Here is a 25,863-nt window from a genome sequence, read left to right on the forward strand (position 1 = left end):
TAATTTCTCGCTAGAAATGCAATTAAAAGGTGTAAAAAGTGAAAATATACCTTTATTTACACTAAATTGGTGGTCCAGTCGCGTCCTTGGCCGCCATTTTATTTTTTCGAACTCGACCGGACTCGACCAATCACATTCTTAATGTACGTCCACGCATAGGTATCTCAGGAGACAGGAAGTAAACCAAACATTGAATTCGGACATGCCTTGATGGCTTGCTGCCTTGGAAAGCTGCCTCAGAAGGCAGCAATTTAGAGTTTTCGGACGCAGCCATAGTCAAACAGTAAAGCACGGGCTACCGATCGGGGCGGGAGAAACCTACATGCGGGCTCCCAAATCCCTCCCGATAGCAATGATAAGTGCACACCGCCTTAGCGGACGCGGATCTAAACCGGTCGGTGAAGAGAAGGGCTGTGTTTACAATATATCTCCTCAAGAGGTAAAACCTTGGATAGAGCTCCCGTTCGAGTTGGAAGTGACCGCAATGCGTGCTTCCAAACCCTCCCGAGGCAGAGCTTTCACGGTCAAAGTACACTACACCACCTCAGTGGACGCAGGACTTGAGCCGCGAGAAACGCGATCATTGTCTTGACTCATCAAAACAACGACACACAGCCCGATTGTTGTGTGGCTGAGTTTAAGCATTTTGGAAGGGCTCTGGCAGCTTAACGTGCGGACGCTCTTCCGGCCATTCGGATTAAACTTCGACACATGCAGCTCGTATACTGAGCTTGATTAAATCATTACATTAAGGAGGGAGGATTGCTATGCGTCCTCACCCCCCTGTACTCGAATATATCAACCCCCTCGGGGGAAGATTACACGAGATCACGTCCCTCTCAATGCAGTGCAGGCTTCCACACCCAGAGGAGGAACAACGGAGCATTTTGAAAGGTACGTTATCATAATGAACACACGTCACACCGCGCCCTCAAGAGCGGCGTGAGCGTGCTCAGCTCCTAAACTTTCTGATTTCTTATTTTTCTTCATTATCAGCCACACAGTTAAACTATTCAGTCACACAGTTTTTAAGCTATTCAGACACTCTTTGACACACACACACAGATAGCCGTCTGAGGCAATAGAGATAGTGGGGGCATGGTTGTACGTCGCCTTTTATGCTTTCCGGCTCCTGCGTCACCCCGCCGGTGACGTCACGCCCCACCATTGGTTGGATTTGATATACACATTCAGACGCACTCACACCTGAAGGCGTTCCCAAAGCGTCTCTATGGCGACGCAGCGCGAGTTCCCTCAAAAGGGAACCCGCGTGCGCATACACAGACGGAGGGGGAATTGCAAACTGCACACATAAACGCCTCACATACGCTGTTTTTCATTACTCAATTCACAAAATGTATGTTAATATACTACAGTATATAAAACACAGTAGCGCAACTCTCTCTAAAGTTTACACATCAAGAGTTCTGATCCGTCACAGCACTACACATCTGTGCAACTGTAATTGCACTGTAGCCTATGTTATTCTATGTCAGCATTGCATTCTCACAGTTTAATACTTACTCGCACATCCAAACGTAGTGCCTGCGATCACCCGTCGTTACGAGTCATCCAAAAATGTTTTTAATGATATTCGATCCGCGGTCGTCTAAAATTAAGATGCAAATTAACTATTTTAAACAATTGCGGGCGGGTTAGTTGAAAACGTCGGTCGGGAGCTGGTTGTTGTTAATACATTGACCCGCGCATCACTGATTTGCATTGGCAGATTGACAGTGTTACCCGCCAATTGCAAATCCACCCACATTTGGCGCGTGGTCGGGTGTTAATTTCAGGCCCTGATACCAACACACAAACAATAAACATGAAACATACACTCTAAAAAATGCTGGGTTGTTTTTAACCCAGGGCTGGGTCACTATTGGACAGAACACACTGCTGGGCTAAAATGACCCAACTACATGGTTTGATTGACAATAACCCAGCAGTTGGTCATTTTTAACCCAGCCATGTGTTCTGTCCAATAGTGACCAAGCTCTCAACCCAGCATTTTTAAAGTGTATATGAGAGAGAAAGAATGGAAAATTAAGAGAGAGTAAAAGAAGGGCAATGCCACTATAGACTTAACTTCTGCACAAACCATCAGAACTCTAAGAATCACCTTTATTAATAAGGGGCAATAACTTAGCACCAGCGAATGAACAAGTGTTACTTGTGTTAGCTTTTGTGAGGCGTGTGTGCGCGTCCAGCTGTGGGTGCGCTTATGGGAGCGCGAGGAAGAGAGTTCCGCTGAGTTTGTGGTCATGTGATTCCTTGGAGTTGTTCCTTTTTGCGTTATTCTGTCGACCGGATTAATAGAGAGATAAATGTGGAGATAAGTTTGTCCAGGAGTCGAAGTTTGTCCAAGTAGCGAGTGCCCGAGAAAACTGACCCAATGGAGGGCAGGTCTCATGACTGTGAGCTTTGAGCTGCGGTGAATTGAGGTGCAGGCCTCTTAACCTGATCTAAGTTCAACCCCTTGAAGTTGAGATGACTAATGTGAGAAACTGACGATCGAGCAGGAAAACAAGTCTTTGTTCGCGTCAGACTTAATCTGCATAGTTTGTTTAATGCAGCGATGTTGTTTCAATAATAACTTGGATTAATCTTAACTGAGTTTGATATCATTTAGAATAACAAGCATATCATTGGTCAGAAAGTTCTTAGAGGATTATTTAAAGAATAGACAAGATATTATTTAAACACACATCAAATAGTAATTTCATAAATGTGAATTATAAGACTAATATAAACTTTATACTAAGATAAAGCAAACATCATTATAGTGTTACAAGAAGGTGTTACATTACAGATACAAACATGCAATACGAGGATATATAATATATACAATTTAAACCGCTTGTTGTGTTCTTTAGCTGTGATCATAGGGGCTGTTTACACTTGGTATTAAGATGTGTTTTCATCGATCGGATCACAAGTGGACGAGAGAGACACATTACGTTTACACCTGGTATTTAAATCCGTCTCTTTTGTCCACTTTCGAACGCTTCTGTGCTGAATACTATGAGGGGGTGGTCTGTGAGACGGTGGGCAAGAATCTCTGCTGTCATTCAAACCCGAGCGGGAGTAATTATGAGTTTATGGACGCAAACTAATATTATGTCGGAGTGCACTGCTTGTTTAGCAAGTAAACATGCTGCACAGTGTTTTGTACATGAGTATGTAAGAGCTTTCTTTGAATTTTCAGCGCAATTGATGAAATAGGATCACGCAACTTTCACACGCTTTCAAAACGAAAATACAGAGATCAGCTGCTTAGTTTTATCAATGAAAGGCTAAAAATAGCGCTGTTCACCGAATGTTCACTCCAGAAGTCAAAAAAGACGTAAAACTTGTGTTTAATACCTCAGATTAGATAAATGGGCGGAGAGAAGGCGGTCGCGTGTGGCTGTTCGAACGCATTCAACCACATATGCGTTCCGCAACTCCAAAGCGGTCCGATCGAAAGTGGTTTCAACCACCTCTGGATGTGGTTGAAAGTGGTTGAGCTCAAAACGTTTTGAACACCGTTTACACCTGGCATTAATGTCGTCCACTTCTGATCTGATCGACGAAAACACATGTTAATGCCAAGTGTAAACAGCCTCTTAGACACAGACACATTTCTGTGTCATGGCTGCTCCATCTCTGGCCATTGTTTGAAGTTTGCTTTGAGGTTTTAATTTGTTTAGATTGCAGCAATAAAGACAGCCAGAGAGAGTCGATGGGTCTGGAAGTGTGTGTTGTCAGGAGATTAAGATATCTCTGATGAAAGCGTCACTAGCAGACCTTATTGGTGACCTGGGTGTTAAAACTTAATCTAGGGTCACAGCGTGACGTTGAAAACTACCCAGATGACAAGACGTCTATCTGACGTCCGGCCAGATGTTTCACTGGGTTCGAACCCATAACCTTCTGCAGCTATACAGAAGCAGAAGGGTCTGATTAAAGCAGCTCACTTAACTTGGCCAAATTTCTTTGTATTGCTGAAAACTTTTACAGGTAAACAAAGGACAGAAAGACCAAATGCTGAAGTGTCTGTTTGGCCTGATAAACATGTATTCAGAAAAGAAAATGTCACTCTCAGATGTGTCATCAATGGAGGAGGAGTCACTGGCTGGGGGTACAGCTGGTATAAAGATGATTTAGAAATTCAGCAGGATAAACTTCAGTATTACACAATCAGATCAGTTACTGAGTTTGACGCAGGTAAATACACCTGTAGAGGAACAGAGACCAGAGGATCACGATACTCAAACATCAGTAATGCAGTTACACTGACAGTAGTAGGTGAGTGAAACATTCACGAAACTATTCATTATCAGTTTGTCAAATATTCATTTTCTATGGAGGAAGATATGAACATATTGTTATTTTTTCAAATTTACATTTTCATGTTTACAGTCCTCCTGAGTAAAAATTTTATTATCCTTACAGATTTGCCCAGAACTACAGTGAGCGTAACACCAGAAAGTCTTGTGTTCATTGGAGAGACAGTCACTCTGAAGTGTGAGATAGAGGATCAGTACAGTGACTGGAGATATCTGTACAGATCATTAAACTGGAGATATCTGTGGTATAAAGGCACAACTGAAGTGTTTAACTCTGAGCGTTACACTATAAACAGAGACTCTCTCACCATCACTGGAGTTACTGAATCTGATCGTAGCGGGTTTAGGTGTAGTGCAGAGATACATGGACGACCACAGACTGCAATATCACACTCTAGTGTTTTTCTAACTGTAAATGGTAACTCATTATCAATGTAACTGTAAATTAGAGAAATTGGCAAGCATCTTGTGTTGCTAGTAATCAAAAACATTGTGCCAATGGTTGTCTTGTTTAGTGTTAATGTTTTTGAAGGACCAGAAATATTGTGTTTTATTTAATTGTTCATTTAAATTTGTGATGTAAGTTGTTAACGCTTCCCTTAATCTTCTTTCCTCAGCTTTACCCAGAGTTACAGTGATAGTAACACCAGACAGATCTGTGTTCACTGGAGAGACAGTCACTCTGAAGTGTGAGATAGCGGATCAGGACAGAACATTGGACTGGAGATATGTGTGGTATAAAGACACAAATGGGACTTCAGTGTTTAAGGGAAACGTCTACACCATCAGATCACCATCAGATCAGGATGAGTTCTGGTGTAGAGGAGAGAGAGATGGACGACCCTCATCCTCACAGTACAGTGATCACGTGACTCTCTCTGTTAAAGGTCAGTAATGACTGTAATAAAGACTCAGAGAGAAGCTTCATCAGGATCTAAATGTGTTTATTCTCCTGCAGGATCAAAACCAAAACCTGAACTCACATCAGATACTGAAGGATCTGTACTGACAAGTAACACAGTGAATCTGAAGTGTCACATTGATCAGTCTACTGGATGTTGTGTAATAAAATATAATGCAATACATTGTGTTTGTACAGGGAGTCTTAAACCTGTAGTGCGTGTTGATCCTGACAAACTGCTGTTCAGAGGAGAAACTGTTACTCTGAGATGTGACATACAGGATACAGAAGACACTGAGTGGACATACAGCTGGACTGTAGAGAAGACAAATAACAGAAATATAATCACACAATGCAACACACAAGTGTGTAAAATCAACAAAATTAAATCCCATCACAGTGGTAAATACACCTGTAGAGGAAAGATATGTGAACAAAACACTGAGATGAGTGATGCTGTTACACTGACTGTATCATCAGGTGAGTTTATATGTTTGTTCCCTATCAAAAGCTACTCTCAATGCTGCGCTGCTAAGCGCTATGGGGAAACGTCTTTATTGTTGACCCGCTGAATATAGTGTGCAAACACGTCAATGAAATTGACCCGGAGGTATTTATAGTCTCGGTTGATGACGACATCAAAGCGCACGTGAAGCGAGACTATAAATTAAATGAAAACAGCTGTGATACTCAGGTCTTTTGTCTTCAGACCGACATCTGTGTATGTGTGCTACACGATCTAAAAAAATCATCAAAAACTATCTCTTACCTTTTGAACTCCACTCGAGATCTTTGTTAGGAGTTAGATTCCAACTAGATAGAGTGCAGTCTTTCTCTCTTTCCGATATTACAAGAGTTTAAGTTAAAAGAATGAGTAAGAGGAGCCACAAGCAGTCTAAGGTGTGTGTTTGTTCTCGCGCTATCGCTAAGGACGACACACACACTTACTGCTTTGTGTGTCTGGGGGAGGAGCATGCGGTCACGGCTTTACAGTCAGATGAGTGCGAGCATTGCGAGTCATTCTCTATAAAAATGCTTCGTGCTCGCCGTGATTATTTCTTAACCGCACCTAAAAGTTTAGGCTCATGGGGCTCCCAGATGGATTTGGCTGATGAGCAAGAGACAGGCGCGTCCTCTTCTCTTGCTTTATCTCCAAATCCATTTATTCCTTCACATGATCTTGAAGCGCACCCTGGTGCTTCTTCGGTTCATGTGGGGGGAAAAGATGATGATGATGATTATGATGATGATTTTTCTCTCGGTTCTGCGGACTTTGATAAACCAGCCTCCGAGCGTTCCTCGCACGATCATAGATCGGTCGAGGAACTTCTCGAGGTGGTAACCCGTGCGGTGGCCAGATTACAGATTGACTGGCCTCGCGAACCAGAGACGCCCAAAACAAATAAATTAGGTGATAGGTTTCTGTCTGTTGGCAAAGAGGAGAGGACGAAACATGAGCCTCTCCCCTTCTTTGAGGATCTCCACGGTGAATTAGATAAATCGTGGAAGAGACCATACTCTTCACGTGTTTTCGTGCCCTCGACGTCGGTTTATTCGACTATCGTGGGTGCAAAAGCACGCGGATATACTGAGATGCCACAGGTGGAAGAGACGCTAGCTAGTTATCTCTCGCCTGGCTCGGCATCAACATTAAAGAAACCTTCCCTTCCTACAAAGCCGTGTAGAGTAACCTCAGCTTTAGTGGGTAAAGCCTATCAATCTGCAGGTCAGGCTGGTGCTGCGCTGCATACTATGGCGGTGTTACAGGCGTATCAGGCTGACTTATTAAAGGATTTGAGTGCGGGCGAGACTATTGACAAAGAGGTGTTTGATGAGCTGCGTAGGGCTACAGATCTGTCTCTCCGTGCGACCAAGCAAACGGCTCGCGCTATCGGCCGTTCTATGTCCGCTTTGGTTAGCACGGAGAGGCATTTATGGTTGAATCTGTCTGGTATAAAGGAGAAAGATAAAGCGTTTCTCTTAGATGCTCCTGTTTCCCCGTCAGGGCTGTTTGGCGATGCGGTTGACTCCGTCGTCACAAAATTTACAGAGGCTAAAAAACATGAAGAGGCTTTTTCGCAGTTCTTGCCTCGCCGCGCACAAGGGGAGGGGCTTTCTGTCACGGTCACCCGACCTCTTCCCGGTCCTTCAAAGCGAAGGGACGCGAAGAAGGAGAGTGTGGCGAATCGTGTTCCCCCGCAAAGAGCTTGGGGTTCGACTCGCCGCCCTCAGCAGCCCCCCAGGGCAGACCTCAGGACTGTTATTAATAGGAAAAAGCAGTCCTGACGGTTGCATCCACTCTAGGGCTCATCGGCGGGGCGGAGCATATCGCTTTACATCCGATCGCTCCGTCCCGTTGCCCTCACGAAACCTCCCCACCTCCGCCGCCTCTGGGCTTGCGGATGGCGGTGGTTTCCAGCCAAAAGTTAAAGGCCCCCTGTTCTCCTGCTGTCATTCAGGAAACAGGTCTTTTAACATCCCCCCAAGAAAAAATATTAAAGCTAATACCATTATCAGAGAGTCTGGCAGCGTGGGAACTTCTGCCAGGTATTTCTGGTTGGGTAATAAGCACAGTACGCATAGGATACAGAATCCAATTTATTCGTCGTCCTCCGCGCTTCAACGGCGTGATATTTACTTCCGTGAGACCGGAGCGGGCACATGTACTGTTGCAAGAGATACAAACTCTGTTGATGAAAGGGGCCATAGAACATGTTCCCCTCCCAGAGAGAAACTTGGGTTATTACAGCAGATACTTCCTGGTTCCCAAGAAAGACGGGGGGTTGCGTCCAATCTTAGATCTTCGAGGTTTAAACAAAACAGTAAAAACTCTCAAGTTCAAGATGTTAACAGTCAAGTCGGTTGTGGCACAAATTCAACGTCACGATTGGTTTGTCACAATCGATCTGAAAGACGCATATTTTCACATAGAAATATTGCCACAACACAGGAAGTTCCTGAGGTTCGCTTTTGCAGAAGAAGCATACCAGTTTCGGGTTCTTCCGTTCGGCCTAGCCTTATCACCCCGCACATACACGAAATGCATGGATGCAGCACTGGCTCCATTGAGACTCCGGGGCATCCGCATTCTAAATTACATAGACGATTGGCTAATACTAGCGAAATCACAAGAGGTGGCGCTCCAACACAGAGACATTGTGTTAGCGCATCTACTTTCTCTAGGGTTGAGACTCAACACCAAGAAAAGCGTTCTTTCTCCTGCCCAGAGAACGACATATCTAGGGATAGTCTGGGACTCGATTACGATGCGAGCACATCTGTCTCCCGCACGGATCGCGACCATTCAGCATTCCTTGAGCAAAGTCAAGCTAGGCCAGGACCTCACGGTAAAACAATATCAAAGGATATTAGGGCTCATGGCTTCAGCATCCACGGTGATTCCTTTGGGGCTGTTGCACATGAGACCATTTCAGTTGTGGCTCAGAGCCAGAGGGTTTCATCCAAGGGCCAACCCTCGGAGGCTAATAAAAGTGACGCGCCGAGGGCTTCGTACACTAACTATGTGGGTAAGACCCCGGTTTCTTGCCTTGGGTCCCACGCTAGGGGCGACTTGTCGTCGCAGGATGCTAACGACAGACGCCTCCCTGACGGGCTGGGGTGCGATCTTAGATGGTCGTCCAGCTCAAGGGAAATGGGAGGGTCATCAACTCAGTTGGCACATCAATTGTCTGGAGCTGATGGCTGTATTTCTGGCCCTGAAATATTTTCTCCCCCAACTGAGGGGCTGTCATGTCCTAGTGCGGGTGGACAACACAGCGACAGTCTCGTACATAAATCACCAGGGAGGTCTGCGCTCGCGCAATTTGAACAGGTTGGCGAGGCGGATCTTACTCTGGGCTCAGGACAAGTTCCTGTCGCTCAGGGCAGTCTACATACCGGGGAACCTGAATGTAGCGGCGGATTCACTGTCCAGAGAAACGTTGTTGACTGGGGAATGGAAACTCCACCCAGACATAGTTTCTCAGATATGGACCAGATTTTACAGAGCGGAGGTGGACCTCTTCGCCTCTTCTCAGACAGCGCAATGTCCCCTTTACTTCTCTCTGAGTCCCCCAGCCCCCCTGGGTCTGGACGCAATGGCGCATATATGGCCCAACAAGCGCCTCTATGCGTTCCCTCCAGTTGCACTACTCCCGCAGGTCCTAGCCAGAGTTCGCCAACAAGGCTCGTGCCTCTTATTGATAGCACCACGTTGGCCGAACAGAGTATGGTTTTCGGAGATAATATCTCTCCTCAACGGCTCGCCGTGGGCGATTCCGGAGAGGAGGGACCTTCTGTCTCAGGCGGGGGGCACGATATTTCATCCCAGGCCCGACCTGTGGAATCTTCATGTTTGGCCCCTGAAGGGCACCAACTAAGAGGCACAGGGCTCTCACCTGACGTTATTGAGACCATTTTAAGTGCTAGGGCCTCCTCCACTAGAAAGTGTTATGCCCTTAAATGGGGTGTCTTTGAAGCATGGTGCATGACACATAATGCAGATCCTGTTAACTGCCAGATTGCTACAGTTCTGAGTTTTCTGCAGGAAAAGTTGTCAGCAGGTTTATCCCCATCCACTCTCAGGGTTTATGTGGCCGCTTTTTCGGCTTGCCACGCCTTAGTGGACGGGGCACCACTCGGGAGGCATCCTCTGCTCGCTCGCTTTATTCGTGGGGCAAAAAGATTAAGGCCTCCAACAAGAACTAAGATTCCTTCGTGGGACCTAGCTATAGTCCTTGAGGGTCTGGTTCAGACCCCTTTTGAACCTCTAGAGTCAGCGTCTGATAGACTTCTGACACTAAAGATGGTTTTCCTAATCGCAATAACTTCTCTTAAGAGAATTGGGGATATACAGGCTTTGGCGGTCTCGCCATCCTGTTTAGATTTTGCCCCAGGTATGGTGAAGGCCATTCTGCATCCTCACCCTGATTACTTGCCTAAGGTTCCCTTCTCGGCTGCACATCCGGTCATTCTTGAGACTTTCTGCCCGCCGCCATTCGTTACGTCGGAGCAGGAATTACACCACAAATTGTGTCCAGTCCGTGCTCTCCAGGCCTATGTCCACCGCACTAGCCAGTGGCGTAGGTCAGAGCAGTTGTTTGTCTGTTTTGGGGGCCGCAACAGAGGTGCAGCTGCCACCAAGCAGTCTATATCTCACTGGGTTAGGGATGCTATTGCTCTCGCTTATGAGGCGCGCGGTCAGGTTTCGCCAACGGGGCTGAGAGCCCACTCCACCAGGGGGGTAGCCTCCTCTACGGCTCTAGTAAGAGGTGCCCCCTTACAGAGCGTTTGTGATGCGGCAGGCTGGTCCTCTCCGCATACATTCATAAAATTTTATAGCTTGGATGCTCATGTCACTCCAGGTTCCCATGTCCTCGAGTCAACATCACAAGCTACTGTCTAACTATTTGCTCTACTTATAGGTGTTAGTGAGGCGGCAGGAGTATCCTTTCCGCACACACCCATGACTTATAGTTTGGCTACTTATGTCTGAGATTTCCTTGCGTTCTTTGTGCGCACACCTACACACCCGTAAGGGGTCCAGACATCTCCAAGCACGGCAGCGTGGGTATTGTCGTTCCCCATAGCGCTTAGCAGCGCAGCATTGAGAGTAGCTTTTGATAGGGAACGTTGGGGTTACTTGACTGTAACCTTGTTCCCTGAAAAAGCGGAACGAAATGCTGCGCTGTCTTGCCGTGCAGTAGATGAACCAGGACTGGTCTTCAGACAAAAGATCTGAGTATCACAGCTGTTTTCATTTAATTTATAGTCTCGCTTCACGTGCGCTTTGATGTCGTCATCAACCGAGACTATAAATACCTCCGGGTCAATTTCATTGACGTGTTTGCACACTATATTCAGCGGGTCAACAATAAAGACGTTTCCCCATAGCGCTTAGCAGCGCAGCATTTCGTTCCGCTTTTTCAGGGAACAAGGTTACAGTCAAGTAACCCCAACGTTCATCATTATTAGTGTGAAGAGATGAAGTGTAACATGTTATTCATGAGAGATTGATCACTTTCAGATAAACCACAGACAGTTTTAAGTGTTTCTCCACAGCAGTGGTTGACTGAAGGAGATACAGTGACTCTGATGTGTGAGGTTATACATTCATCTACAGGCTGGACATTCAGCTGGTTCACTGTACAGAGTCTTTACTCAGGTAATATCTCATTCATTTCATAACATCAACTCAACTGGGTTTATTCAAAACATTTTAAGGGTTAAATTAGATTTTCAGTATTTCATTTTAAAAGCATGTGTATCATATTTTGACTCTACAGTGAATAAAGATGTTGATTATGAGCTGGGGTTAAACAGCAGTGGAGGATCTAAAGGCAACTACACAGTGAGTTCAGTGACTGTGAAGCACACAGGAGTTTATATGTGCAGAGCAGAGAGAGGAGATCCAGTCTATCACACAGAGTACAGTAACACACAAACACTGTGGATCACTGGTGAGTTCATCACACACAACTAAACAACAACAATCTCTTACAATCTATGTTTTATATCATTCATTTATTAATATATCTCTTATAAAGATGATTTTCTGTCATTTTCTTCTCAGGTGTTTCTCCTTCAGTCTCTCTGATCATCAGACCCAACAGATCTCAACACTTCTCATCTGAATCTCTCTCTCTGAGCTGTGAGGATCACAGTAAATCTACTGGATGGACAGTGAGAAGATACACAGAAGATAAACTGAAACCTTCATCAGACACTAGATCTACAGGAACAACATCTACATGTACAATCAGATATCTCTACACATCTGATACTGGAGTGTACTGGTGTCAGTCTGAATCTGGAGAGAAACTTCATCCTGTTAATATCTCAGTACACAGTGAGTCTACGTGACTGTAGTTTTTTTATTGTAGATGCATGAAATCTTTACAATCAGTTCATAGAGAATAAGTGCAGCAATAAACACAATTCAGTCATTTCTATTATTGTTGCTTGTTCATAGGCTACTAAGATTCAGCATGTTCTGATGCTGGTGTTGGTGGTTAGGGTTTTGCTATCACATTTCCTGTGTGGTTTTAGACAGCTGCTGTAGTTCAGTCAAGACATTAAAAAAAAAACAAAGACAACTTGAAGGTCAAGCTTATTCAAATGCTAATATTTTTATTTGGCAATCTGTTCTAAATTCCATGTCCTTTTCATGAGCTCCATGAAAAGTTAAGACAGGAATTTAGCAGCAGCATCAAGGTTGACCAGAACAAGATAAATCACCCTTGAGAGCATGAATGCAACAATGAAGACAGAATGAATTAAGTTTAAACACAAGTTAAGGGAGGGAAGGAAGTGGGCTGCAAAGCAGTATGCAGTGGCAGCAGCAAGGTAAGCTCTACTGAGGCTGCATTTCAGTGGTACAACTTGTTTGCTAATTTGGGGTGCATGATTTAAATCAGCTGGCAGGGCTGGGTTTAAATTTAGCTGAGGATGGAGCTTGACTACAATGCCTGCCTGAACTAAAGGTGCGGTTACACTATACGTTGAGTCTGCGAATATTTGCCGGACGTTGCTGCGAATATGAGTTTATCAGACTTGAACTTTGGTACACAGCAAACTAAGAAATATTGTTGCATGAGCTTACATTTTTAGGTCTCAGGCACATGCATGCCTATGAATGAAATTCTATGGAATATTTTTTTTTTTAATATTATTTATATTCATCAGTCATTTCTTCTATTTTGTAGATGCTGATGTGATTCTGGACAGTCCTGTTGATCCTGTGAGTGAAGGAGATCCTTTGACTTTACGCTGTTTATATCGAGATAAAAACCCCTCTAACCTGAGAGCTGAATTTTATAAAGATGGATCAGTGGTGCAGACTACAGGAGACATGATGATCATCCCTACAGTCTCAAAGTCACATGAGGGTTTCTACTACTGTAAACACCCAGAGAGAGGAGAGTCTCCAAAGAGCTGGATCTCAGTCAGAGGTGAGAGTCTATAGAAATGATCTCAATTGATTTTGTTTGTTGTTGTTCAGATATACTGAATAATAACATGTGTTTCTGTTTCAGGAAATTCTCAAGTGAAGATGTTTGGCTTCAACATGATCACTTTTCCACTGGCAGTTTGTCCCTATCTGTTAGCAACAGTCGTGCTGGTTGTCAAATGCTGTAGACTGAGAGGTGAAACATCTGTCTGATTTATTAGGTCTTTATACTTGATAATTCAATTTATATGTAAAAATTTGTAAAAGTATGTCTCGGTCTGAGTAGGGAGGGTCTTCGTTTTCGTTTTTTTCTTCTACTTAAAGGGATTGTTCACCCAAAAATGAACATTCTGTCATCATTCACTCGCTCTCATGTTGTTACAAACCCGCATAAATTTCTTTGTTTTGATGAGCACAAAGGAAGATTTTTGAGAAATGGTTGTAACCAAACCCTTCGTGGGTATATAAAATGTAAACCGATGAATCTGTCTCTGTTTATCTGGTTTTTTTTTCATGCAAATACAGTACAGATTTAGAAAGTCATGATGAGACAGTCAAAATAATGCGATACAACACAATAATTATTAGTCAGATGATTGGACTAAAAATTGTAGATGTTACATCAACATCATCCAGGTGATTTAAGTGGAGGGATTTACAAGTTTATTCTCATTCTCTTCAAATTGTTCACCAATCAGTCATGCACGAGATTAGTTACATGTATGAAATACTGTAAATGGCGTTTTGATTTCATGTTGATTGTAAAAAGTAAAACAGGTTCCAATCCAGACTGATGTTCAAATTAATGTTTATATTATACTCATAATTCTCATCTGAATACAAACCTGAAACTTCAAAATCTCAACCTTAATTAACAACATCATAGTATAACAGCTATATATTGACTGATAAACTTTGGCTTAAAAATATGTTCAAAAATGTTGTTACATTTTTTGTTAATTTTTTTTTAATTTTGTCAGTAGTCTAACATTTTACTGTCAACATATAACAAAACAATTAAATCAGATATAAATTCATTAGTGTGTGTTGTTTTCTTTGTTGCTCTGTGTAAATAAATGATTGTGTAGTGAAGATGTTATTTGACTTCCACACACGAGGGGTCGCTGTGGTTCCTCTGTGTTCATTATTGTTTCACTGAGTCCTCTATTAATCTGATGAAACTGTTGCTAGTCAACGCATTTATTTCCCTTTTAAATGTAAGAAATTTGTCTTTTCCTCATTTATTTTCTCTAGCCGTTTCTCAATGTCAAGGAAGCATCCTCGGAAGCTAGAATTTCGAGGATGCTACGTCATCGACGTCCGTCGAAGGACTGTTCCAATGTCGAGGATCCTTGAAATTTCAGCCAAGGACTGAGTCCTTCGTTCAAGAAATATCCCACATACAGGAAAGGATGCAAATTTGTATCCTTCGCGCTCTTCACGCGCTGAAATCACCCACAATCCTATGCGCGCAGCACCGAAAGCACACCTTTCAATCACGCAATGACGTAATGACGTGCACTTGCTAGCCTGTTCCATTTAACGTGTTCTCCGAATGCTTAAAAGGAGCCTCGCCTTGCCTCTGAAGGAAGTGACTTGTAAGGACTAGTCCTGCCAAGGAAGTACCCTTGACATTGAGAAACGGCTTCAGTATCAGCTGTAGATGAAAGTAAAGCGCTGTTCATGATCTCTTACTATGAGACTTCAACACAATCTAAATGTAAACAAAAAACAGTCATCAACTAGAATTATTGTACATTTATAGAGGATAATGATGATGGGGATGATGATGAACTCCAGCAGCTTCTTTATCTCTCAGCTTCTCTTCACAACACTCAGTTTGACTCGCAATCAACATTTGTGTCTTTTTAATGTTACCTGAATACTTTTCTGTCATTACTTTATAATATTCTGCTAATCAGATGTGACTGAAACTTTTGTACGCCATAAAGTGACATCATGTTGGTCTTGTGGTTGCTATGTGAGTTTTACTGAGGTATGTGGTTTTTAGGGTGTTGGGTATGGTTGCTATGGTTGTAGCAGTAAGCAGAACTCTTTAGGTTAATAGTTTAGTAACATAACACATGACTCCTCAATAAGTTTAATCTCAGGTATTATTCATATCTGTTACACAAATGATGAAGGATAAGTTCTGATTTGAAGTTTTCAGAGGTGGACAAAGTAAGTTACACAAGTCCGTTACTTTAAAAGTACAGATACAGCTCAAATATTACTCCATTTAAAGTAAAAGTTGTAATGGCACATTTTTACTTGGGTAAGAGTACATAAGAACTTGCTTTTAGTAAGTCTTAAGTATCAAAAGAAAACATTGTAACACTTTCCTTGCATTTAAAGCTACTTCCATCGTAAACCAGCTAAGACTAGCCAACCATCTTAGCAGGCACGTGCAGAGGGGGGGGGGGGGGGCGGTGGGTGCCCAAGCACCTGCCCCTTTACCCCTGGATGACCAAAGTGCCCTTTTTGTCAAGGCATTTTTTTTGTAATTAAATGCCCTTTTGTGAAGGCTTGCCCAATCTAACTATAAGTAAAATTAATAAAAAATAATTTATACGCAAATAAAATTAGTCACACGATGACGTATTGACCTTTCATTGGACAATCTCTTTAGGGACGATAACTAGCTAGCTCACAGCGCTACCAGCGCCCACACGTGCACGACACGGTGCGTAGAAGAGTGAGGATCCCCCTCGAGCCGGCATTGAACCGAAGCGATGCTTGTTATATTGTTATTATTTTACAAGAACAACGTGAGGAGAGCATGCACAGCTTTTGTTTATTGCTGTCTGTGTGTATTAACATCTCTAGAACGTTAGATGCAAACAGGGCTCTTAAGTCTCACGCATTCGGCGGGAGATACACGCATTTCAGCCAGTTTACTCGCCACACCTTGCATTTCTCACGCTGAAAAGAAAACATTCTTCCCATATAAAAACAATGGATGAAGCAAAGGCAGGGACGTTCTCTGCCGGGAGTTCATACAGGTAGCTGTCTCGAGTTTTTAGGTGTGCTCAACTTCACGCAGCAATGCAAGAACCGAAACGCACATGACATCAAAGTACCGCGAGAAATATTCGGGAAATCATACGGAGGAGTTTGATTTCAAATTGCTCTCGAGCTGTTCTAATGTCATCCACCTGTCACGCGGAGGTTGTTGGAAGAGCAAGATCCGATGAATACGGTAAAAAACTCGTTTAATTTTTGTAACATATTGAATTTACGATTGGACTCGCCTTTGATAAAAGATAATGTGAGCTGATGTTGGGTAATATAGCCATACTCGTGCTAAATTATTAACTCAGTCAAAAACTCTCCAGCTTTGCAACCAGTTTTAGTTTATCTGAAAATAAAGAAAGTACTAGAGGCTTCATGAAATGAATGAAAGGAGAGATGAATGTCATTATTTTATTGCCCTGTCATCAAGGAATCAAAGTGTGCAAAAACACAACACAAACACGATTCAAAACTAAAATATGTAGGCTACTCTCTTTGTATACAAATTTCGAACAGGATTAGAATAGAATTATATTTTAAATATGACAACAAAAACACAAGCCTGTAAACGTAATAATATCTTAATGTCACAATGCAATAAATAATATCATATAATTTTAAAACTGCATACTGTTCACACACACAAACACAAAATGAAATGCACTGTAAGTCGTTTTGGATAAAAGTGGCTGCCAAATGCATAAATATATAGATATAAAACTCAGTCTATATAGATTTTTCTGTCTCACTCTATTTGCAAGGAAAATAAAGAAAAACGTTAGACTTAAAATCATCTTTCTATTCTGTATTACTTTATTATTTGTTTCAGTTGTGTGCTTGCGTATCAGCGAGCAAAGTGCCCTTTTTATTCTTTGAGCACCTGCCCCTCCAATTGTCTCTGCATGGCCCTGCATATTAGGCAAACTTGGTCAAGCTGGTGGGTCAGCTGGTCTTCCTAAAAAGTGTTTAACGTTAGATAATGCATTGCTAACTTGAATTAACAATGTGCTGTATGGTTTTGTTCATGTTAGTTCCATGTGCATTAACCAATGTTAACAGATACAACTTTTGATTGTAAGAATGTATTAGTATTGTATAACTGTCTCTGAAGCAACCTACAGAATACACTTGTGGTCATGACAGCAGAAAATGTTTTAGTTATATTTGGAATGGAAGTTACGCTAGCTAACGTTAGATCCTGCGGAAATAACGCTAGCAACAATGACACAATAATGACCTATGTTGAAACCAAAAAAGCGCAGTTTGCCAAAAGGTGACAAGTTAAAGTTTCGCAACTTGAACAATGATTTTATAATTTTACAATTTTCTGAGATACTAAATTTGGGATTTTCCTTAGTTGTCACCTATAATCATCAAAATTAATAAAGAAATAAACATTTGAAATATCTGTGTATAATGAGTGAATACGATATACAAGATTCACTTTTTGAATGGAATTAGTGAAATAAATCTACCTTTTGATGATATTCTAATTATATGACAATTTAACAATTTAAAGTTTACTGTTTAGTGCACTGATATCAGACTCATTCTGGATAATAAAGTTTTTTGGTAAATTGTTAATCACCCTGCCTATATTACATATATTTATCACATCAATATAAGTGTTTGATCACCACATTTGTGAGTGATCATTGCAAAAAATGCATTTATTTATACATTATAATACATTATATTCTGTTAATGTATATAGTGTATTTTATGTATAGTACTGTACTACAATATACTGTTGTAAATGTGTACTGTACTATAATATTCACTTAAAGAATATCAGCAGATATATCATTATCTGTCTTTTTTACTCTCTAATATCTGTGTAATACGGGCATCACCCCCCCCCAAAAAAAAAAAAAAAAAAAAAAAACACACATATCGGTCGGGCTCTAGTCTTTTGTGAAAACTGGAACATGCTTTGTAAGTATGGTCACGGGTGTGCACATTGCGCAAAGGAGATGTAAATTTAGGCTACTACTAGTAATTGTTTTCACAAGGTCCACTGATAGCTGTGTTCACAGGTATATATTATTGTTAAATTTAGCACCGGTTGCATAAGTGACCTGATGGAAAATATATGAGCTCATTGTGGTTTTAGAGTTAGTTCTGTGGTGACCAATGTGTGAAAGACAGCAGTTTAATAAACTTTTAATAGATATTGACAAATGAACGAGAAATGTTTAACTTTATTTGTCTATGTACGCTGCATCCCAAAGGTGTTATGTAGGAAGTGTTAAGTGTTTATTACAGAGTGTTAAATGTTTAGTGTCAGTCATCAGTAGATCAGTATGGAGTTGATTTCTCTTCCTCTAGTTCTCTGTGAGTATTATCTTCTCTCTATGGATTTAACTACACATCAATTACTGTCCCATTGTCTACAGGATCAAGAGATTTACTGCTCCTGTATTTTTACTAAATCTTTTCATGCTGATAGTGTTGTGTGTGATTTAGTGATGTTCATTTCAGTTATTTTTCCAGACCGACAACCGCAGCCTGTTAACTGAACATTAACTGTTAACTGATAGGATTTTAATATTAAATTGTCATTGAGTAAAAATAAAATTGAAAGTTGTGTGACCCAAATTTTAACGCAACATTACATACGGGCATGCGATCAGTCCAGAGGATTAATATCCAAATGGGGTAGATTGTTTCCTTTTATCTACACTGCAAAAAATGTCTTTCTTACTTAGTATTTTTGTCTTGTTTTCAGTAGAAATACCTAAAAATTCTTAAATTAAGATGCTTTTTCTTGATGAGCAAAATGACCTAAGTAAATAAGTCTAGTTGTCACAGTTCTCTAAACTAAAAGATGACAAAGGCAGGGATTACAGAAACTTACAGGACTTTAATGACGATAGACAGCAAAACACGATGACAACGGTACATGCAGACGAGATCAGACAATGGACAGGCACATGAGGGCAAACTATAAAGGGTGAGTGATAATGACAGACAGCTGTAACTAATGATGATAATTAACAAACACAGGTGAGACTAATAAAAGGTAACAAACACAAAGAGCAATGATGAATAACAATGAAAACAAACTAAACAGAACTAAAACCCTGACAGTACGCCCCCTCCCGGTAGGCGCGACCTCGCGCCGTAGATGAACAACATATAGAGGCGAGTGGGAGGGAGCAACAAAAAAGAAAAGTGTCCAAAAAACTGTGAAGAAAGGTGAGGGAAGGTCTAGAGCAGGACCCAAAGATCAGACGAGACGAAGCCCCAGGGTGGAAACGCTGGCGGAGGGCGCCAGGGTGATGGAAGTCCTAGTCCCACCCTGGGGACAGACGACAGCGAGGACTCCGGAGGGAGGATCCAGGGCGGAGCCACGCGAGCGGAGAACCCGGGGGAAGCCGAGGATCTGGAGGGACGGGGCGGAGCTGGTGGGTCTCCCGACCGAGACGTAGGCGGATTCCGGAGCCACGAGGCGGAGCCAGAGCTAGGGAGTCCCATGGTGACGTCTTCGGGAAGGAGGAGCCCAACGAGCCGGAAGGGTGGAGTGAGGGATACACAGGGGAACGAGGAAAACCCGGAGGTGAGGGCAGGACGACGACTGACCAGGGGCGGAACCAGAGGGGTGACCGAAGCCTGGTGACGTCCTAGTGGGGACGGGAGCTGACAGAGAGGAGGAAGGAGAGACCCGAAGCGAGGCCGCTGGTCCGACGAGCCGAGGCGACCTCTAGGTCTCAGGGAGCGGGGGAGGAGAACTGGAGAAACCCCCGAGACAGTGGGCAGAGAGGCACACCTCGGCTCCGACGAACCAGCGCCGGTGACGCGCTGAGGATGAGCTGAGGTGTGACGCTGTGTCCGCTGACGTAGCTTCGGATTGGCTGGTGTGGGAAATCCAAAAGGGAAACCGGACGGGACCGGCAGCGCTGACCAACAGCGACTTACGAGGGGCGGGCTGGACGGAACCAGTGGTGACGATGAGGGGTGGGAAATGTCCAAAGCACAATCCGAGCAGATGTAATAAACCCCAGGGACCGTTATTGGCTCACCCTCAGCAGCGGGGAGATGGACGTCCTCCCTGACTTCATTAGCAGCTCCCGCGGCGGCACCCCGGAAACTCTGGTCACGCAACCTGGTCAGGGGAAACATCCGGGGTATCGGTGACGCTGTGCTCCGAGGGTAGCTCTGGCTCACAGGTCGCCCTGCCGGGTTCTCCACCTGCGGTGGGCAGGAGTTCCGGGTAGGGTGAAGTCCGTCTGGTCTCTGGGGGGTGGCGATGGTCCGTTGGACCGTCCGAAGCGCTCGGACGGTCTCCCTGCTCCAAACCGAATGATGTGTTCAACGAAAAATCCATAAATAAACTAAAAACGAAACTGATTATTCGGAAAACAAAAAACTCTAGTTTGAAACACGGAGGGGAACACTAACACGCCACAAACGTTTGGTCTGATCTTCTGTCACAGTTCTCTAAACTAAAAGATGACAAAGGCAGGGATTACAGAAACTTACAGGACTTTAATGACGATAGGACAGCGAAACACGATGACAAGGGTACATTCAGACGAGATCAGACCATGGACAGGCACATGAGGGCAAACTATAAAGGGTGAGTGATAATGACAGACAGCTGTAACTAATGATGATAATTAACAAACACAGGTGAGACTAATAAAAGGTAACAAACACAAAGAGCAATGATGAATAACAATGAAAACATACTAAACAGAACTAAAACCCTGACACTAGTTTTAAGACAAATAATATATAATTTATGTGAAATTGTCCTTAAGACAAGCAAAATTATCTGCCAATGGGGTGAGAAAAAAAAAATTGTGAAATATTCTTTTTTTAAACACTTAATTCAAGGAAAATTTTCTCACTCCATTGGCAGATATTTTTGCTTGTTTTAAGCACAAATTCACATAAATTGTATATTTTTTTGTCTTAAAACTAGTATTATTTTCTTAGGTCATTTTGCTCATCAAGAAAATACATCTTGATTTAAGAATTTTTAGATATTTCTACTGAAAACAAGACAAAAATACTGTTCTATGTGCTCTTTTTATACTTTGAGCACTTGCCCCTCCAAAGGTCTCTGCATGGCCCTGTCCCTAATGCTAGAGGTCCTCCATCCTATAACACTTTTTGACCCTTAGGGGTTGTGTACACCAAAATGTTTAAATGCGGCTGAAAACGCCTGGACAACGCCGAATGCCAGCTGTTTTTCAGCTGAGTGCCAGCTTTCTTTAGCTAAGCGCTTTGGTAGCTCTGATATGTCAGCTGTGAGATGGTTGTTTGCTGCGATACTTGTCCCGCCCCTCCTCCACTGTGATTGGACAGCCACGTGAGAACTGACATTGACGAGCGGAGCTTTTCATTCAAAGTTGAAAATTTTTCAACTCTCAGCGCTGAGCGCGGAAAAACCACCGGGCGCCGGTGTTCAGCGCGGAAGAAAACCGCTAGCTGCTGGCTTATTTGAAAAACGCCAAGCTTCCATTTGAAACTATTGAAAACATGCGCCGGCCGCAGGCGTAAAAGCTTTGGTGTGTCCAGCCCCTAAGAGCTCCTTTAAGGCTAAAGATGATTGATGATTGCAGACTTGAGCAATTTGATCGGTGTGAAGATGGTAAAGTCGAGCCTTATTTCAGCAGCCCCTACGGTGGCACAGACTTTACAGATGTCGCTTGTAAATGCACGCTCGATCTCAAACAAGACATTCATCTTAAATGATTTTATATTACATAATGTCTTGGACTTCCTATTTATTACAGAGACATGGATAAATCGAGATGAGTGTAGTCCTTGCGAGGAAATTTGTCCATCTGAGTATATGTTAATAAATACCCCGAGACTGATGGGTCGTGGCGGGGGTTTAGCGACTGTTTGCAAGCAGCAGTATAAATGCCGCCGTTTATCGACCGCATGTTATTCGAGCTTTGAGGTTCAGTTATTAAGACTTGAGTTTTATAAGTCTGTCCTGGGAGTAGTTGTTTATCGACCTCCAAAGTATAGCCAAGTTTTTATTCAGGAATTTTCTGAGTTTTTATCTACTATTTTATTACTGTCTGATCATATTTTAATTGTTGGGGATTTTAACATTCATATCTGGTGTCCTGGGAAGCCTTTGGAGAAGGAGTTTTCTAATTTGATGGACTCACTTAACTTTATACAACATGTACTTGGTCCCACACATGAACAAGGACACACTTTGGACCTTGTTTTTTCTTTAGGTTTGTCTATCTGTGATGTTGCTGTAAATGATGCCTGTATTTCAGATCATCTGCCTGTTACTTTTAACGTAAAGGTCCAAAGTGAGAAGGTGGAGCAACAGCTTTCCTATAGACACTCCCGTACAATCACGCAGTCCACACCTCAGGCGTTTGGTGATATTTTTTGTACTTTTTCTAATGTTTCATGGCCTGAGTCTGTAGTTACTACGGCAGACCCAGATGAGTTACTTACTGCTTTTAATTCCATGTGTTCTGGAATTTTAGACACTGTTGCGCCATATAAGATCAAGCATAGTAAAGTTAATCATCAGCCGTGGTTAAATGAACAAACTCGGACTCTCAGACAACAGTGTAGGCAAGCAGAACGGGTTTGGAAGAAGGATAAACTTGTGATCCATCAACAGATTTTACGTGATTCACGCGTGGGATATCAAAAGGCTGTAAAGGATGCTAAATCAGCATTTTTTTCCAAAATTATATCACAGCACTCGAAATCACCAAAAATTTTGTTTCAATCGATTAATAGGTTTCTAAACCCAAACACTGTCTCAATACCACCATCCACTGAGTGTTGTGAGAAGTTTTTAAATGTCTTTTTAGATAAAGTAAACTCAATTAGATCTGGGTTTCAGGACCGAAATGTTTTGTCAGGAGGTATTTTTAGAAATGTTAGTACATTTGATAAGTTTGATTTGGTTTCAATTAATGAGATCAGTCTTATTATTTGTAAATTAAATCGCCCAGCTGCTAGTTGGGACGTTTTACCTTTTGATTTGCTGGCTGCGACATTTGATTACATTGGGCCTTGTATTACTGCCATTGTTAATTGCAGTCTTTATACAGGCATTTTTCCTCTAAGTTTTAAGCAGGCGGTTATCCAGCCCCTTCTTAAAAAGCCCTCTCTCGACCCGTTGGATTTTACAAATTATCGGCCCATTTCAAAGCTGCCTTGTATCTCTAAAATTTTGGAAAAGGTAGTTTTATCTCAGTTAAATACTTTTTTGGCTAGAAATGAGGTGTTAGATGTCTTTCAGTCTGGTTTTCGGGCAGGACACAGTACTGAATCAGCTTTACTGCGAGTCTCAAATGATCTATTACTTATTGCAGATTCAGGTAATGCTGGGGCTCTAATTATGTTGGATCTTAGTGCTGCTTTTGATTTAATTGATCACGATATTCTAATTAATCGTTTGCAGCACGTTGTAGGGCTGAGAGGGACGGTTTTAAAATGGTTTTACTCATATTTAAGGGGGCGTTCAATCTGTGTCAGGGTTGGGGATTTTTCCTCCCGGCCAGCTTCTCTTGATTGTGGAGTACCTCAGGGTTCAATTCTGGGTCCTATTCTCTTTTCTTTATTTTTGTTGCCTTTAGGACAAATTTTTAAGAAATACGGTATATTTTATCATCTATATGCTGACGACATTCAGATTTACTTACCGATTGGAGCTGGAGGATCAAGCCCTACTTTATCCCTGGTTGCTTGTGACTACTTGGTTAGAGCAAAATTGCCTGCAGTTAAATGCAAGCAAGTCTGAGGTCATGGTGTTTGGGATGAATAAGGATGACATTAGTTTAACCGACTTCCTAGGTACATGGGAAACATATGTTCAGCCTAAAATAAGAAATTTAGGTGTAATCTTTGATTCTGCACTTATGTTTGACCATCAGATTAAAAACGTGGTAAAAAAATTTTTTTTTCAGTTAAGGACTATTGCGAAATTAAAATCGTTTTTGTCTGTTCCTGATCTGGAAACAGTGATTCACGCATTCATTTCCTCACGCTTGGATTACTGTAATGCTTTATATACAGGCGCCAGTCAATCTCTTATTTCAAAATTGCAGCTGGTTCAAAACGCTGCAGCCAGGCTTCTTACTGGTACTAAGAAAAGGGAGCATATTACTCCAGTTCTGAAAAGGCTTCATTGGCTCCCTGTGAAATATCGGATGCAGTATAAGGTTTTGTTATATGTGTACAAAGCTGTTCATGAGTTGGCTCCAGAATATATCAAGGATCTGGTGGTTAAGAACTCTGGTAGATCCCAAAGGTCTTTTAACTGCTTACTACTATATGTTCCAAGAACTCGTCTTAAGACGAAAGGGGATCGAGCGTTTTCAGTCGTTGGCCCTAGGTTGTGGAATGCTTTGCCTCCTGATATTAGATCTGCACCATCAGTGGATGTTTTTAAAATTCATGTGAAAACTTATTTGTATTCTGTATCTTTTAATTCTTGATGCTTTATTGTATATTGTATTCTGCATGCTTTTTTCTGGGTTTTAGTTGTACAGTCCTTTGGTCTACGTTGTAGTGGAAAGGGCTATATAAATAAATGAGACTTGAGACTAAAGATGATTTGTAAAATAGCTTTCATCTTTACTGAAATATTTTGTTTAATTTCAAGGAGAACGGTTACATATCTAAGAATCTTTGTAGAAATATGTCACTATGAGGAACCCTTTGCACTAAGACATTTTTTAAAACATGCCCTGGTAATTCATTTTGTCACCTTCACATTTTTTTTATGTGGCCTGTTAAAACCCAGCTAAAGTGGCAGATATACTTGGTTTTGTAATATACCTGGACACTGCCATCTGACTGCACAAATCATCTTTCATAAACATGAGTGTCTCATATGAGTTGAATATGATAGTAATATTGTATTTTTCTCTTTGTTCTTTACAGTGTTGATTTCACACATCCACTCTGGACAAATTACAGGTGATTTACTTTTTATTCATTTATTTACACTGATACAAACCTGCTTGTAAAAGACTTAGAAATGTAGATATAAAAACATAATACATTTACAAATTACTGTCTTTAAAAATAAGTATATAACATTACACATGTCTTTTTAGTATACTTTGTTATACACTCTTAAAAATAAAGGTGCTTAAAACTTTCTTCATAGCGATGGCATAGAAGAACCATTTTTGTTTCCACAAAAAACTAGTCAAAGGTTCTATGAAGAACCATTTCTTTTATATATTTTTATAAACCGAAGAACCGTTTTCACCTTAAAAGAATATCCCACTTCATAAAAAGAATTCTGATAATTTAAGATGTTGATGTTTGTCTTTGTTCAGTTGAGAAAAAATACTTTTTTTTGAGGAAATATTTCAGGATTTTACTCCATAAAGTGGACTGTAGTGGACCTCAAAAGTTTACAGTTTCAATGCAGTTTAAAATTGCATTTTCAGTGCAGCACCAATCAAGGCATTATATTGTTTTTTATTGGTAAATCAAAAAAATATTTTTACAGTATGAATTGCTAAAGTTCATAGAAAAGCAATACCACCATTTATTAAATATTTCATCATTTTATGGTTTTCTATTATTTCTTCCTTATATTTATAGCCTACATGTTTGTTCTTAACTAAAACTTTGTTATTATAAAACTATTATGATAACATACAAATTAATATGTACACACACACACACACACACACACACACACACACACACACACA

At 41.7% G+C, this 25,863-nt stretch overlaps 1 pseudogene; it reads left to right on the top strand.

Annotated features, from left to right (window-relative positions):
* LOC141349251 (Fc receptor-like protein 5) overlaps nt 1–25,863 on the top strand; it is a 118,845-nt pseudogene that overhangs the window by 12,609 nt on the left and 80,373 nt on the right.

This window comes from Misgurnus anguillicaudatus, chromosome 19, assembly GCF_027580225.2.
Source record: "Misgurnus anguillicaudatus chromosome 19, ASM2758022v2, whole genome shotgun sequence".
In the NCBI taxonomy this organism is placed as follows: domain Eukaryota; kingdom Metazoa; phylum Chordata; class Actinopteri; order Cypriniformes; family Cobitidae; genus Misgurnus; species Misgurnus anguillicaudatus.